We start from the raw sequence: 15,832 nt of genomic DNA, 5'->3' as shown, positions 1-15,832 counted from the left end.
TCTGTAGGAACTATTAGCTCAGGCCTCCTGTAGAAAGACCTCAACTGAATGCTATTTTTAAATGATTTCCATGGGGTGAACTAATTGGGAGAGACACTGATTTCCTCTCCATATCTGGTTCCTTGCTTTCATATGGAAGGCCAGTTTCTGTTTGTATTACACCTCCAGAGTGCATTTGGTTTAATGAGAACCTCCATGAGATGAACCATTAGAAATGATACCTGCAACACTGGGGAAGAAAGACCCAAAGTTAACTTGATTTAGTGTGGGTATGAGCCTAAATTAATGACTAAAGTGTGGTGATAAGGGAGGTAAATAATCATTACTTCTCCTTCCTTACTGCATTGAAGGGTAATCAACTGGTGGATTTGTTTAGGGCAGTAAATTACAGTATGGAGGGATATAAAGATGCCCACCTGGCTGCCATGATTGTTCTGTGCAGCAATTTAATTTAATTTAATAGCTGTCCAACTTGCAAATTGCAACTCTGGGTGGCTAACATAGGATTAAGACTAGTATAAAAGTAATATATAAAACAAAAGCATAATATAATCATTCCATATCAAATCCTTTCAGATGGGCTCATCAACTGCTGTAGCACAGTGCCTGAGGAAGAGTGAGATCTTCAAGGCCCTGTAGAAGTCCAGCAAGGCCAAGGCCATCCTAATCTCAGGGGATATGCTGTTCCATAGGGCAGGGACCATAATAGAGAAGGCATACTTCCTGGGCCCCACCAGATGATACTGCCTAATGGAGGGGCCTTGGTGTATGCCTACCCAGTTGGATCTCAGGGATAGGTAGAGTCAACTGGAGATAGGTAGGTCCCACAAGTAACCTACCCCTGTGCCTTGAAGGTCTTTATAGGGGATGAACAACACCCAGAAGCCTACTAGGACACAATGCAACTTGTGGAGTAGTATTGTTGTACTGGAAAACTGTGGTACACCATTAAGTGCCCATGCCAGTGTATTTTGGACCAGTTGAAGATTCCAGATGGTCTTCAAGGGCAGCACCTCACAAAAAGTATTATAACCGTCCATCCAGGAGATGATTAAGGCACGAGTGACTGCAAGTAGGATCTCCTAGGCCTGTAACAGTTACCATTGGTGCACAATTGGTACAAGGCCCTCCTGGTCACAATTACCACTGTTCTTTGAGCAGGAGCCAAGAGCCCAAGAGGACTCCAAAATTGTGCACCAGATCTGTCTATAGAAATGCAATCCCATCCAAAACTAAAAATGGAAGGTCCCCAGATTCAGGCTTTAATGCTCATAGCTACTTGGTCTAGCTAGGGTGAAGCCAAAGCCTGCTCTTCCCCACAATCTTCAGATATTGGGCAAGAATCTTGGCTGCATCACTGGGAGTCAAGATGTATTATCTACATAGTGATTATACTTGAATACATTCAATGGATTACGTTATCCAGCAGCTTCATGTAGATATTAAATAGGAGGAGAGAGAATGTAGAACCCTGAGGGATCCCACAAAGTAGAGGTCTAGGGCTAGATCTCTTCTCTCCTACAAAGACCAACTGGAACTAGTGTTATGGAGAACCACCATAACACCATGACTCCCACTACTAATCCCTAGAAGTAGTTCAGAAGCATACCATGATCAGTGATACTGAAAGCCACTGAGAGATCAAAGAAGGCCATGAAGGATGCATCATCTCCATCCCAATCCCACCAGATATCATCTTCAAGTGTGATCAATAATGTCTCAATATCCAATCTGAAACCTGACTGAAAATGATCTAGATAATCCACATCTTCCACAGCCCTCTGAAGTTGCAAACTGGCCACCTTCCCAACAACTTTCCCTATACTTTAAAGGTATTTTAGGTTTTCATTTCATATTTATAGTGTTGCAATGAATCCTGAGTCTCAAAGATTCAGCAGATGCACATTTGATTAATAATTAATTAATTCAATAAATAAATAAATAAATAATCTAATGGGTCCAAAGTTATAGCATCAGTGTAGCATGGTAATGGGCAATGATGGTGCAATAATGGTATAACACCTCCTTGTTTGGGATTAACATTATACTTTTTAGAGAGAAATTATCATTTTTGCTTCCCTTTGATCTTATTTACTGGTTTGGTGAAAGCTACAGTGTTACACATTTCTACGTTCCTGCTCTAATGAATGCTTCTTACTTGTACTCGCCAAGCAATGTTCTCTGATTTGATTGCCTGCTTCATCTTAGTTCCTGTACCTAATTTCATGGAATATTCATTCCTCAATACAGATCAGGTTGAACAGATAATAAGTACATTTCCTCCTATATTACATAAAGTCTTCTCTGCCTACCTGTGGGTACATCCTCCATAAGACAGCCTTGAAAGGGGAAGTCCAAAACCTTGAGAGCAGGCTACTTATGATAATACATGTTTTCAGAAAGTTTATGATGGGAGAGATGTCAGGAAGGGAGTGAATGCCTTCCTATGAGAAATTATGGAGAAATGCAACAGAAGAATTTTATGACATCCTATTTATTGTCCATGTGCTCTGTCTGAGCAAATCCTTCCAGTTTTATAGCTGAAACGATGAAACCATGTTCAGACCATGTTGGAGGTCACCCTTTTCCTCTTTGTTCCTCAGAAATAGGGGGCCCATAAAATTCTAGAGCTATTCTTTTGGCCAGTTTCCTCTTTACTTGTAATTTCACTCTGTTGGAGCATTAAAATGGTTTTTATTCCTTCTCCATTTTGTTCAGGGAGCAGTTCCTCTGCTCTGAACAGATGTCCACTATTGCTTGTTAAACACACAGACATACACACACTCAGATGACATTGTCCATTCATTTATAGTTGGGTCAGGTAGACATATGTGTGTAGGGAGAATATTCTGCTTTTCTGCTCAGTGCATGCAGTTTGACTTCTCTGCCCAACCATTCCAAAAGCTTTTACCGCTTGTTTGGGGAAATGCATGTACCATGTGACATTTAGCTGTGGGCTTAATGGTACCATTTCCCTAAAACTGACAGGTGTATGAAATATTCATGGCTTTCTCAAAAGACTTTCTTTGGCAGTTAAAAAAAAAACCCTTCCAAGAGTACTCCAATTTCTTTTATTTGTTTGCATCAGTGAAGGAAACATTCAGTGTTAAATCACAGCAGACTTCATCCATGCAGATGGAGCTTGGCAGTTCCAGAAAAAAAAAAAAAAATAGAATTTCCTAATTTCTCTAATCAGAAAAGTATGTTCTAATGAAACACAGCAAGCAAGTACAAGCCTTCGCTGATAGGTTCTTCTAAGTCTATGGAGTAGTCCAACTGCATTGGATAGGATTGACCCTCATGTTCCTAAATGATTCTTCCCCCACATTTCTTTCCATTAGGAGGTCAACAAGGGCACCTAAACAATTTTCATATGTACTGGCCTAGCAGTAGCACATGTGAAGGATCTGGGTATCCTTGTTGATCACAAGTTAAATATGAGCCAACAGTGTGATGTGATTGCTAAAAAAGCAAATGCTATGTTGAAGTGCATTAACAAAAGCATAGTTAGATCACAGGAAGTAATTTTCTACCACTACCGTGCCCTGGTGCCAGCCCTTGATGGTTGGAAACAGACACTACAAGAAATATTAGAACTTTATTGATCTAGGCTGCAATAACAGAATATTGAAAGCCTTACACCATTTTCCCTTCCCTTCCTCTAATACCAAAGAAGGCAGGGCAATCTTGAGTTTCTTATACCTCTGTTTTCCTGGGTTAAGTTTATGTTTTCTCAATGGTTTTCTTCAACACCACCTAGGTACTCCTCTACATTTGGTCAGACCCCCATGTGGAACTAGTTCTGGGCACCACAGTTCAAAAATACAGGGACAAATTGAGGCAAGTTCAAAGCAGAGCTACCCCGAAGATGAAGAGTCTGGAAATCAAGCCTATGAGGACCAATGAAAGGATCTGGGTAAGTTTAAGCTATGGAAAAGATGACTGAGGGGAGATGTGACAGCAGGTTTCAAACATCTAAAGAACTGTCACACAGAAGTGGACTAATTCTGTATTGCTCCAGAGGGCAGGACCAGTGTTAAAACCTCCAGGAGACAGGTTCAGGCTAGACATAAGGAGGAACGTTCTAACTGTAGGAGGTGTCAGCCAGTGAACAGGGTGTCACATGAAATGGTGAGTTCCTCTATGCTGGAAGTTTTCAAATTGAGGTTGGAAGATCATCTGTCAGAGATGGTCTATGGGCCCTGTGCTGAGCAAGCGGCTGGCCTAGAGGATATCTAAAGTCACTTCCAACTATATGAGTCTATGATTCGATTTCATATCTTATGGATGAAAGATCCCTGTAGTATGCAGAGGAAAGAGGGAATGGCCTTGAAGGAGATGAGGAAGAATTACTACTAAGGCAATGGTCATACACAAGGGGTCTGACCCCAAATCAAAAAAGTAACTTGAGAAAATATCTCTGACAAGCCCCTCCCTAGTTCACATGAAGATAAAATGAGGGAGAGAGAAGCACATTTGGACTTGCAAGATGCTGCTACTATAGCTTTACAATAAAAGTAGTACTGACCTACATGGCATTGGTTTCCTAATCTGATCTAATTTGGAGGAATGACTTAATAAGATTTGCTGTTACAGAATCCAAGGTAAACCAAATGATAGGGCAATGATACTACAAGAATCTGAAAAGGAACACACTAACTCATGTGCACACATACACACAGAGGTGTGAAATTCAGCCAAGGTATTTAATTTGAAGAGTAAAACTAATTCTGTTTGAATTGGAGATTAGAACTGATGAATCAAGCCAAAGAAATGTGAAGAAAGAGTGTGAAAGCATGTATCAAAATCCACTGAATCTTGAAATTGATTTAAAGGTCTCTAGGATGATTTGGCAGGCCGCATCAATTCAGCAATTGACCTCCATGTTTGTACAGCTTTATATGTCTCTTACACACACACACACACACACAGCTGCTCCATTATTGGAAGAGCTCTCTTTCACTCCCCTTGAAAAAGAGTAATATTAAATGTATGGTCACTCGCCTTCCTCAGTTACCTTTTGAAGGCAATGAAAAGATTCCACAGGCCATTTGGCATGGATTTGCATCGGTGCGTTTCCACGCTTCCCTCCTAGCTACCCAAACCAGAAACTTTTTAAAGAAAAGAAATAAGCTAGCATAGCTTATAAACAGATTTACCTTTCTACAGATTTATAATGTTTCCCTTGAAATTTACAACATCAGATTGCTTTGTGGGTGAGCACAAAATATACAGACTACTTAATCTTGCAAGGGAGAAATTATTTTTGCAAGAAGAAATGTTGAGCATTGACTTAATATCCATGGGACTTGGGGTTTTATGTTTAACCATTTTCTACCATATGGAAGATAACTGCACTATCTTTCTTCTGGAATGAGCTAAATAGTCCATGTTCTGAATTAGGTCTCACAGGTTCATTGCATAAAAGAAAATTTCTCACACTCTTAGGGGTGGACAACATTGTCAGATACTGGGTGTCAGATGGATATATATATATATATAGAGAGAGAGAGAGAGAGAGAGAGAGAGATTGACTGACTGACTGACTGATTACTGTATCACATTTCTAAGACTTGGACCATCTCATCTCCAACAGCTCATATCATCCACCCCACCTCCCTCCCTCCCCCCCCAAAAAACCTTGCATAATCTTCCATAAGAAACTGGACAGAGATTGTTCTTTTTTTCTTTTCCCCTTCCTAATTCTCTGATCATCATTACTTTTTTTCTGAGCATTTGGGGCTCCTTTCCTCTTAAAGTATGTTACATCTGCCCCTGTTATTACAACATAACAAGCAGGGAGATGGCTTCCAATGTATATTCCTCGGTGGGTCTTTAAGAGATGTTTAAAATTTAGCTATTTGCAGGGTCAAAGAAGCATGCTGTGCTAGAAACCTCCACTAACAACCCAAGAAAGTGTGAGCGAAAGAATTTATTTGCAGCCATGTAAGGAGAAAGGACAGACACTCCTTCTCATTCCTGTAATTAAAAGGAAAATTTTATTTCTTGCATGTGTTCCCAGAGGTAGTTTTAAGAGAGGGCATAATTAGAAAACTATTTTACTTTTGAAACCCACATGTTTGTTCCTGGAATGAAAATGCATACATTTTCCCCCTTTCTCCCACCAGTACTATGGCTCTCTCAAGAAATTTATAATCTGAATTCCTGCAGAGTGTAAGCAGAGAGAGAATCTGTGGGTAGAACTGGATGGGCTTTGCGAGAAAAATGAAACAGAAGAAGTCAGGAAGGAAAGCAACCTGGGTCTGTATGTCTGCATTTACAACTGCTTGGTTCAGCAAATAAATTGCTAAATTGCAAAGAATCTCAGAAAAGGAAAAAAAAATGTATTCCACGCAGTAGCAGAAGCTTCAAGCACATTAATCAACACACATCTCAAACGCTGCCAATTTTCACATCTACACCATGTTATAATTACTTGCAGGGGCTGATAGAGACAGAAAATAAAAGTGAACATGGCTCCTTAGCAAGCCAAATCATTTTTCCCTTCAGAGGAAACGGAGCAGAAATGTCTTGATATGTAATGAAAGAGAATGACACATTTTGTTGCTTTTTCCCTAAATGAGAAGGGCAGTGTTACTTTCTTTGGGAAAGGGGAAAAGAGACATCTTTCTGAAAATCTGTTTGTTTAAGAGCCAAAATGTCTTGCTGGATCAAAAATACAACAAACTGTTTCTGGCACCACTGAAGAAGTTCTCACTTCCTTTTAGGAGAAAGAGAAGTTTCAAAATAAAGAGAAGAATCAACTTTGTGAGTGAAATTTCTCTTCCTTGTCTTGTATTTCCCAGGCAGACTCTAAGAATATATTTGAGTCTTGTATTATTTTAAATTGTGAGCTACCCTTGAAAGTTGGGATGGAAGGAGAAGGAGGAGAAGGAGAAAAAGGGAAGGATGAGAAGGATGAGAAGAAGAAGAGAAGGAGGGAGAAGAATTCACCACAGATTTCTTCTAGAATGAATTGACACATTTCTAAAAATGGATCTTGTCATGGCACAAAGAGTGGCAATGAATGCACTGTCTTCATATTCATTATTTTCTGCTCAAAATTAATAGAAAATAGCATTTTAATTATTAAAAAAGAAACAAACAACCTTGGAAGAAGCACATGGATTGTGGGAAGTTACATACAAAAAGACTATAAGGTACATTCTGTAAAACAGTTCTGATGTAGTTCCTTTTTTTAAAAAATGTAGTATATATTGGAAGAACTCCATTTTTAGGAAAGAAATACCATGTAAATTAGGGAAAGTTGTTCACAAAAGGTCAATACCTAAGGAAGCTGAAAATGAAAACTGAACATGGACTCTTTTGGGGGTAAAATAAAATGGCAGATTGGAATAATGTCCTTCTATTGAAGGCATTATGGTGGAATGGGATTATGCTTTTCTGCATATTAATATTGGAAACTATTTACTTTAGGATTAATAGGATGATCTCCATGGAGAAAATTCATAGCAGCTAGATGAGAACCAGTTTGGTGTAGTGGTTTAAGGCACTAGGCTAGAAAGCAGGAGATTGTGAGTTCTAGTTCTGCCTCAGGCACTAAGCCAGCTGGGTAACTTTGGGCTAGACTCCTCTCTAAACCTGAGGAAGAAGAAAGTAGGAGCAAACCACTTTGAAAGTGTTCCCAGGAAAACTGCAGGGACTTGTCCAGGAAATCATCAGGAGTCAAGAATGACTTGAAGACCCACACATACACAGAAAGACAGATAACACCAGGGTGACTTGTGTGGACCCAGAAACCAAACAAGAGTTGAAGCTGGTTAATAAATAGTTGATAGAACCATCAGGAAATCTCAAAGCTATAGGCTAGATGGAAAAGTTGAAAAAATCATTTTGGAAGAGGATGACAGCAAACGATTTTGTATTGCTGCCAAGAAAACTGCACGGACATGTCCTTCAAGCCCAGTAACTTGAAGAAAACTGTACGCTTGCAAATATCACAAAATGTCAGCATGCTTACATGAGATCTTGAGAGACCCAGAGGCAACCCAGATGAAATCTCACAAGACACAAGAACTCCTGCAATTTCTGTTATTCTATAAAAAGGGATGTTAGTCCACAAATAGGGTTTTCACCACTGAGAGCTTTTTGAGAAGGGTCTAGCTAAGATAATTCCATATATTTAGGAAGAAGTGTAAATGCACCAGTTTTCAGGGTTGAACACCGGGAAAGGATGAAAAATGTCCAGATGGTGGACATGTCTGTGGGGTTGAAGTCCCACCACATTTTTATGTGCATTGCACATGTGATGCACATTAAAAAAAGTCAAGACTTTGATCATGCAGTTACAGCAATCCCTGACATTTATGTTCTCATGTCTCAAAACAGGGTGCTTTTCAATGAAAAATTAGAAGGGGGAAGGGAGAAATCAAGCTGCAGTATTTTGGACAAATACAAACTAATTTTCACCCAGTTTACTAGACTTGCATGAATGTGTTGTATATTTACTAAGAAGAAAACAGAGGCTTTGGACTTCTATAATTTAAAGAATAGCCAAATCCTTTTCACAACAGGTTTTCCATATTTACTGTCTCACAGTCAATGGATAATTCTGTCTTGCTACAATTCAGATTGTTTTGTTTCATTCAGATTCTCTCAGCCCTCAAACACTGGGACAAGATATCAACAGTATCTTCTTGTACCTGTGCAATTGGAAACTGTTGGGATTCTGATTATACCAAACCCCAAATGGGTACCTGGTGTATCCCAGCAACTTCATGTAGATGCTAAAGAATAAAAGAGAGAGGACCATGCTCTGTGTATCCCACAAACCAGGACCTGATTGGCTGATCTCTCCTCCCCCACAACTACAAACTGGCATTGCTCACTGAGGAAGGAATGGAACCACTGAAACACAGTGCCCCCATCTTCCAACCCTGAGATGATCCACAAGAATATCACAGGTAATGGTATTGAATATCTCTGAGAGATCTAGAAGGACCAGGAGTGATGCACTCCCCACCATCTTGATCAAAACAATGTCATTCATCACAGTGATCAGTGCTGCCTTGGTCCTATGCCCAGGCCTGAATCTGAAAGACTCCAGATAATCTTCTTCTTCCAGGGTGCTCTGCAGTTGAACTCCAACCAATCTCAGTAACATTACTCAGAAAGGAAGATTGCAGACTGGGTGATACTTCTTAAATATAGATAGATCAAAGGGTCATTTTTTTTTAAAAAAAAAATTGTGATGGTCATGTGACAAAGTTATACCCTTTTGGCAAAATAATTTTGGAGAGTTTAGTATTATCACTAAGCAAAGAATTGAATGCTCTCCAGAGTTAGGCTTATTGCATTTATTTACAGGACCAAACCAAAAAGTTAAAAATAAAGAACTGATTATCTATTTAATTTTAGCAGCAAAAATAAAAATTGCATAACATTGGAAAACTCTAGGTAACAATTGAGTTGTGGATTAACAAAGGTTCTTCAGTTGCCACATTAGAAAAAAAATCACAGTTAAAGTTAAGTTTAGAGACTTCAGAAGCAGGGCCCCTAATTTTATCAAATTTGGATGGATTTTATGGTTTACCTTAATAGCACTAGATTATAATTTGGTATACTCTATATGTACAGTATGGTAAATTTTCATATGTACAGTACCCGTCTCTTTATTCACATTGCAGTAGATCTTTCCTGTATTTTCTATATCTTTCTTTTTTCTTTACATGTATATATATCTTGGATGTATGTTAATGTGGTTACTTGATATTGCTTGAAATAAAATTTAAAAACAAAACACTGACTCCCAGAACCACTTTTGACCAAAGTTGCTAAAAGTGAAGGCATATTTTCCTGATACTTGGAGATGGGAAACATCTTCGATATATGTCCCAAAATGGGTGAATAAGAAATATTTCTGTTTTCTGTTTCTATTTTCATTCATTAAATATGAAAGAAAGAAAGAAAGAAAGAAAGAAAGAAAGAAAGAAAGAAAGAAAGAAAGAAAGAAAGAAAGAAAGAAAGAAAGAAAGAAAGAGAGAGAGAGAGAGAGAGAGAGAGATAGAAGGAGAGAGAGGGAGGGAGGGAGGGAGGGAAGGGGGGTTAAAAAAAGAAACCCCCACCCCCCAAAAAAGAAAACTCCAAGAAAATCCTGATTGTATCCACTTTCAATCCCCACCTTACCCAGTGCAGTCCTTGGACAGCCATAAAAGAAAAATAAATGTTAAAATGAATGATTAAATGAAACTCCTGCTCATGAAAAGAAGCCACTTCTGTTTTAAAAACAAAATCGCCTATTTCATTTCTAAACACTGATAACTAAATATCAGACTTCCCCCACCCCCATCCCAGCTTTCTAAATTACTGCATATCGCTTCTCTGATAATGACACTGTAGCAATGCAAGTTAGCAGGATTTACCATTTTGCTTTTTTATTATTAATCGCAGGAGTATCTTGCTATTTGGAATGTTCCTACTGGTCCCAATTCCCAATATTTATTAAATGCAAGAAGTATTAAAAAAAAAAAAAAAAAAAGCAAACGTGAATGTGGCCTGGTGCAAAATTGTAAAGCTATTTTTCCAAAGATTTATTGGACTATTAATGTTTTAACATCTGTGGCTGTAGGCCATTAGTACGTGGCCTGCCTCTTTTTCCAGACGTTGACAGTACAGGAGGGCAGATTTAATAGTCAATATTAAAAAAAATCTAAGAGCTGAGGGTTTTTTTTTGTTTTCAAGTCTATCTAGATCATTTGTTCAAAGCTCCTTCTTGGACAAGCTTCTCACCATCTGTTGTTTGTGAGTTTTCGCATGCAGGCAAGAATCATGACACAAATGCTAAAGTTGGCTGAATCTGATCAAACCATCAATTTGGGTTCCTGGAAAATTAGATTTTCTTAGAAAGAAAACACACAGTATAAAATAATATGGTTGCTACATCAGGTGAATGGCCTCCCTACGGTCCCCGTTGAATTACTGTCATATTAAGAAGTGTATTTTGTAGACAGGTAGCTATGGATTATGTTATACTGTGTTTCTGGAGTTGAGTGAATGATGATATTGAGGGAGTTTTTTCCACACTGTTCTGTAATGTGCAAATGGATGGATGCTGATATATTTACAGATGGACAAAGTAATTCAAAGGGACAGAGGGGCACCTAGAGAACCATCCAGTGGCTCTTCTCGCAGTCAGAACATCCATGGTGGAGCTGCAAATTTGAGGAGGCTTGCAAAGCCACATCAAGAAAATTCTTTGTGGGATTTCTGAAATATGTTTAGATCCGTCTGAATCCAGCCCATGTCTATATAGTATATTTTCTTGCACCAGTACAATTTTATAGGCTTTTGATCCAAGAAAATATGTCATATGGACAGGAATTGGATTTAGACTGACCGGACTATGCTTCAGAAAGGCCACAGCTAGTGTCAGCAGTGGTCAACCTAGATTTCTTCCAGAAAGCTAAGCTGGGTTAGATATGGTTAATATCTGGATTGAAGACCCCAGAGTAAGTCCATTCTGGAAGAAGGCGATGGCAAACTTTTTCTGAAGTGTTGCCATGAAGACTGGATATGTCTATATAACCACTGGGAATTAATTTCAACGCAAGGAATTTTTTATTTTTACTCTTTCCAAACCAGCGGAGTGTTGGATATAAATCAGGTAAAAGAGCTCTGGGCTCTGTCTTTCTGTATGATTGTCCCTAAATAGAAGGGGATGGGGTCAAATTTGGTTTGAGGGCCAAAGCCAGCCAAAGAAAGATCACTTATTCCAGAAAAAAATCCCCCCAATGCATGCCTAGGGGATAGGTGGGGGTGGGTGGGTAGTGGCCCAGAACGCTGATGCCTCCTCCATTCTAAGCCCCTCCCATCTTTCATTGACAGTCCCCCCCCATGCTTCCAAGTGTACATATACACCCAGATACAACATGAGAGAAGAGCAGAAATGGGTTCACAGAGGCAGCATATTCACACCCATTCTAATTAGATCCGTACGCATGCGCGCATGCACACATACACACAGTGCATGCATCCTGATTCATATCTGGGGTGAAAGTGCACACTCACACTCTACCCCCAGAGTCAAGACTATTTCGTAGGAGAGAAGAAAAAAATAAATGCCTTTTATGGACATTCCTGGTTTTTTTTTTAAAAAAAATGCTTGGTAGGCTTCCCCTATCTTGTTAAACATATTTTTGTACTTGCTATGCAGTGATCAGAAGACACCCCCCCCCCAAAAAAAAAATCTATTTAGAAAAACACATTCCACTGAATATGTCTGGCACTTGGGAAAGTATACTGGACTAAGAATGGTATAACACAGGCAATGATTTTAATTATGTATTTATTCCTTGCTGTCTATCTCCTATTTCATGCAGGAACAAAAGACATCTGTACTGTTTCCTCCTCCTGTTTCTCCCTACAGAAACAACCTTATGAGGTAGGATGGGGTGGGCAAGATGAAGTGTGATTGACCCAAAGGCCCCTAAGTGAACGTCCACAGCTAAGAGGGGACTGGACCTCCATGTCCAGCTCCTTCACAACTACACCACACTGCTTCTGAGGCTGAGAGACCCCAAAGTCCTCCAAGGAACTTCTGTGACTGAGTGTGGACTGGAACCAACTCTTCCTGCTTCTAGTCCAACACCTTCAATACTACACCCCGCTTTATTTCATCTCAAGCAATAAAGTCAAATATTCATTCATTTGGCCTACTGTAGCTTGATCCATGTTCTATACACCATTTCTAACAGGGCTTGGTCAACCAAACCACAGCTGACCATAACTCAGCTACTTAGAATTTAATCAGACAATGTTTTTGCTGTATGCAAAAGTTTATTGGATCGTCAAGTAGCTGTAGTACAAATGATGACTGATGATGATTATGTGCCATCAAGTTGTTTTTGACTCCTAGCAACCCCACAGATAGATTTTCTCCATGGCGATCTGTCCCTAATCTGGTCCTTCAGCTATTCTTCCAATGGTGTACACATCACAAATATAGCTGTGTCCATCCACCTTGCTGCTGGTTGTCCTCTTCTTCTCTTTCCTTCTATCTTTCCCAGCATTACAAATAGAACTAGATAAGAACTAAAGTCCAGTGTGACTCAGAAGAGAAATGTCTTTCTAACTCCAAATACTGGAAGCAATGCCAATAAAATTTACCTGCCAATGTAGTAAATATTTTAACAGATCTGGAGGGAAGATTTGGAGACTTAATTTTCAAATTAACCCAGTTTAGATGGTTACCACAGCCAATTCTCCCACCACCAGGTAGAGTCAAATCAATCTGTCAATTTCAGTTTTGCTCAGTGTTGTATCTTCCCAATCTCTGGCTTCTTTTAGCCATTTCCATATCAATGGGATGGGGGGGGCGTTCCTTGCAAAAATATGTGTATATTATATAAAAATGCATTTTTAAAAAGACATTGGCATCACACATCATAAAATACTGAAAAGTGCAAGTATCAATGTGTACAGTAACTGTTTTGGCTTGTAGATTGGTTGAAGAAGTATAAATGGTCTATGTTTGCATTCAAAATGCAAACTAAATGGGAAAAAAATGGGTGCCAAGGTCCTGATGAGAATAAAATGGAATCCCAGCCAGGTCAACCAGTTCACAAAAAAGGATATTGGAGAAATAAGTTATATTTCAGCTGGAAAAGAAGATTATCTTTAACTCTTTTGTTGAAGAGTTTTTATTTTGCCATTTGGGTGAACACCAACTTACCAATTCTGTCTCTGAGATGATCTTCAAAGTTTTGGGAAACCAAGACATACCAACTAGCAGTGAGAACAAATTCACTAGCCCAAACAGTTTTGTCATTTGGGTGAACTCTGGAGCTAAAATTTGACAGAAACAATTATTACGTTCATCAAGCATTGTACATATCGACAAGACAGAACCCAAATGCATCAACAATACTGTGCATTATGACATAGAAGTTCTACTGTTTTTATGCTTGAAATCTGTCAGTGCAAGGCTGGATTAGAAACAGGGTCATTCACTTTTTTTAAAAAAAAATGGGGGTATCAATTTAGATATTGCAGTTACTGATATTGCTCAGCAATGCTGCAGATATTGCTCAGGGCAACTATTAAGTAAGACAGGAGTAACCAGCTTGTTTTTGGCTATGAGCTAGATATAATATTTTTTGGAGCAGAAGGCCCAATGTTCCAACGTGCACAAGGAAAAAACTAGGAATTTCTAGGGTAGTTGTGAAAAATTGTTGTTGTTGCTGCTATGTCTTTTAAGATTTGTCCTTTGGGTTCTGCCTCCAAGTGACAGATAAGGGTGCCAAGGATTTTTGCCAATTAGGGTTTCAAAGTTTTCCCAGGACCACCAAAAGGGGTTCCAAGACCCCCAGGCACACCCCAGGATTTAAACAAATCAAGAGGCTCAAAATCTTTGAGAGATTACAATGCTTACTAATAAATTAGAAGCCCAATGTCTGTGCATCTTATAGGCAGTAGTATTTTTTAAATTGTTTCATCAATTTCTGTAGCTGCCCACTCAGCACATGACTCAGGGTGGCGTACATCATTAAATTGAACATTAATATGTTCAATTGATACCACATAATAAAGCAAAGCCAGGTAACCCAGAACAGAGATGTGTGAACACATAACATGCTGGGAAACTCATCTGATGGGTCCAACTCTTCCAGACCCAATGCGTAAGGAAGCTAACAGGTTTTTAATGGCTGCTTGGGGGGTTGGGTGAGGGGTGCTGTTTCAAAGGGCAAGAGCAGCAACAGAGAATACCCATCCCAGGGGTCCCATCAGATGATGTCGATTAAGCAACAGGACCTGGAGCCTGTCGATCCTGCCAGAACGTACTGGTTCAGCAGAAATAATCAGAGATAGACTGAGATACTAGTAATAGATTTACAGTATATCTCATATTTTCTCCAAGAGCTCAAGGCAGTCTCCATTTCATCCCCAGAAGAACAACCCTGGGCTTTCTTGAGTAAAGTTTGTCAATAGTTTGACATCTGGTTTGCATAGTGTCATCCTGGCTGGGAGCAAGGAATAAAGGCATCAGCCTGCAATTTGGAAAGAATTACTAGAACTTTTTTTCCCCCCAGATTAACCTGAACCTCACCCAGTATTACTTGATCAAATGTTGATAGCTGAAAGTATACAGCAGTTTTAATAACCCGACAACCAAAAACTTAAAGAAGAACTCCAGACAGATTCAGTGATAGATTTTTTTTTTTTTTAGGAAGGTTCCTGTTAAATTGGTGTAAATTTCTGCATATTAAAATATTTATTCCTGTCTGGAGCTATTACACGATTGAAAATCACCATTTCTCAGTAGAAAAAAAAAAAAAAACAAGCATATCATTAGTTTGATTTAAACTACAGCACTATTTTTTTTCTCCTTTTCTTTTCTCTCTGTCTTTCTGTTTGCATTAATATGTATTTTGGAACTTTTTCAAAGGAAAAAAAATAGCATTAATTTAATCATCCTTTTAACTGTAGTAATGAGAAAAAAATGTTGCTTATTTCTTTCACCAGTTTATACTTCAGTTCCTTTCACAGCGCTCAGACATATGCACAGATTATAACACAAATGTTACCAAGATGACTCCATTTTACCACACTTACTATATTCTGGAGGTCCTGGCTCTTAACAGGCTTTCATCTTGCTGGTGAATGAATGAAAACAGAACTGTTAATCATTCATGATGGTCATGACAGCACGAGACTTGCTTCCCACACAAATTCTAGTTGGCACTGGCTGATCTTGAAAAAGATTGGAGATAATTGGATAGGATACCATCGGGAAATGCAGAAGCTGTAGGCTGGACAGGACAATTAAGAAAAAAAAACCTGGAAAATGAGAGCGGCAGATTTTACTTTCATATTG

Source organism: Python bivittatus, unplaced genomic scaffold (genome assembly GCF_059951505.1).
Source record: "Python bivittatus isolate LINGU-HERP-01145 unplaced genomic scaffold, Pbiv_v1 ctg000570_np1212, whole genome shotgun sequence".
NCBI lineage: Eukaryota > Metazoa > Chordata > Lepidosauria > Squamata > Pythonidae > Python > Python bivittatus.
The sequence above is the reverse complement of the archived record's forward strand: the minus strand, read 5'-3'. Positions refer to the sequence as shown.